The sequence below is a fragment of the Populus euphratica genome, unplaced genomic scaffold (assembly GCF_000495115.2).
Source record: "Populus euphratica unplaced genomic scaffold, PopEup_1.0 scaffold86.1, whole genome shotgun sequence".
Lineage (NCBI taxonomy): Eukaryota > Viridiplantae > Streptophyta > Magnoliopsida > Malpighiales > Salicaceae > Populus > Populus euphratica.
The window spans coordinates 157,313-159,842 of NW_011499880.1; positions in this window are offsets into that span (position 1 = coordinate 157,313).

Here is a 2,530-nt window from a genome sequence, read left to right on the forward strand (position 1 = left end):
GCCACTGGATGCTTACATAGTCGTTAACTTTAGGGCCCGTGGAATTAGTCGTGGTGCGCGTAAACTGGCCCAAACACCCACGTTAATCTAAAAAAAAAGAAAGAAATAGTCCGAGCCAGAGCTTTGTTTCCCTTTTATTCTTTTTTTTTTTTTAATAAAAAGAGAGCCCAAAGAACACCTGTCCTTGAGAATTTAATAAATTCATGGCAATGTACCGCAAGTTACCAGATTCATTTATACGTGGGCATTTATTAGTTGCATGACATCCAGAGTAAGTTGGACCGACAGGTCGTCAAACGATGCACATTGAAAGTTTGGTACCGAACACTGAATGGGATCGACTGCGTATGCATGAACATGACCCTTCCTCTTGTCCTCGAGTGAGCGGGCATAGCTTTGGAGGTGACATAGCACCCCTGAAGTTTTTAAATGTTTAGAATGCACCCTAAAGTTTCCAAACATTTAAGAATGCACCCTGCGTATTCAATTATTATTATTATCTTCTTGCCCCTCCAAACTTACATCTCATTTTGTTCATGAAGGGACAACGCTTGACAAGACTTCAAGCTGAGAATCACATTCCCTGCTTCATTTCCGTCTAAAAGGATGAAAATGACACGAGATCTAGCGGCCATTGATGGACTCCAGCTACCCCATTATCAAGTTTTATCTTTTCAAATGTGTAATTTAACTAGTCAATACGGTAAAGAAATCATAATCTGAGTGTTAAAAATTTTAAAATTATTAAAAATTTATATACTTATTAATTTTATAATTAATAAAATTAATTAACACACAGAATTTATATAATTATTAATTTTATATTAACACACCGGTTGATTCGGATATTTATATTGTTTTTAAAAATAGATTTTATGACTGGTTATTTTTGGGGGAATAAACGGGTTCTGGCAGAAATCGAAGAAATTATTTATCTTCCAAATTATCTGTAGCTAATTTAATTAGGACAACATATGAAGTTTTGTCAAGGGATTTGGAATCCTATGCCTTTCATTCACCCCTCAAGAATTCAACGGAGGACGAAGACTGTTTGTTGTATTATTTTAACCCTCGATCGAGACCTTGTAATAAACTGAATCAATATGGTGCTAATTGGAATTGAGAAGGTGAATTTAATCTTAATACAAGAAAATTAATCCAAACTATAAAGTCAATAATTAATCCAAAAAATACATTTTCACAAACCATAAAAAGATTTGTACTAGTAAGTTTATATTAGGTTTATAATAATTTAAAAGCAAATGTTAACATTTTAAAATACAATTTCTTATATAGAATATTTAGATCTATATAGGATTTAGGCTTTTCATTGAATCCAACAAATAAATGACAAGATGTGTGTGGCCTATAAGATTAGACTAATGCTACTAATTGTTTTTTATTTTGTAGATTAATTTTATTAAAAAAATAATAATAATAAATATTATAATGCCCTTTATTTGTCTAAATTTCAACTAATAAAGTGGAGGAAGAAACTATAATCTAAATTATACTTTATTTAATTGATCACTTGCTATAATAGTCAGAAATGATAAATTAATACTTAAAGTGTTAATCCAGTGATAGAAGAGATTTGTTTTTTTTTTTTTGTATTTGGGTTCAAATTTTATTGTGTATGCCTGTTATCCCCATGATATTTTATATATTTATTAGATTTACAAGATGTTTAATAAATCTTGAAATTAATCATGATCCGTGTAAGTGGGCTAAATATCCATATAAATTTTTTTTAAAAAAAAATTAAAGTAAGCTAATACAGGTATTATTGGGACTCCAACATGGACGATTTCAGCACCGTTAGCATGGAAGTCACGCAAATGGCTAAAATTAAGGTCAGCTCTCACGTATTCAATAGCATTTAAAGCTACTATGGTCCGTCCTTTTCCACAAAAGTCGTTCATAATGGAAATATAAAACGAAAAAGAAAACTTATCTCTTTGCTACTTTAGAAAATGTGGCAGTGAACGTTATTCTTATTCGCGCGGTGCTATTGTAATAAAATAATATTTTTTTATTTTTTAAATATTATTTTTAAATTCAGAATATTAAAACTGTTTAAGGTCATAAAAAATAATTTAAAACTAAAAAATTAAAAAATATTTTAAAACATAAAAATAAACCGGCCGCAAACCTAATAAAAAAATAATTTAACATTCTCTATAATTAAAGCCATATGGTTGGCTTACAGCTTATGATGGGCTAAAGCCATCTCAAATTATAATACACGTCCAAACAATGCCTTTCAGTTTTAAATAAGTTTGTGTTGTATATAAAATGTAATGAAACAATAATAGCAGGAGCCAAATAATATTTAAAAAATGATGTATAGATATGAACAACACTATATTTTATTTGACCATTTGATGAAGAAAAAAACACAAATAAAAAAAAATGAAAGGGAAATGCACACGGAGTTATAATTTGTAATTTTATTTGTGAAATAAATTTTAATAATTTCTACCTCTTTAGAAGATTTTAAATAGGTTTGAAACCAATTTTAATAAAAAAA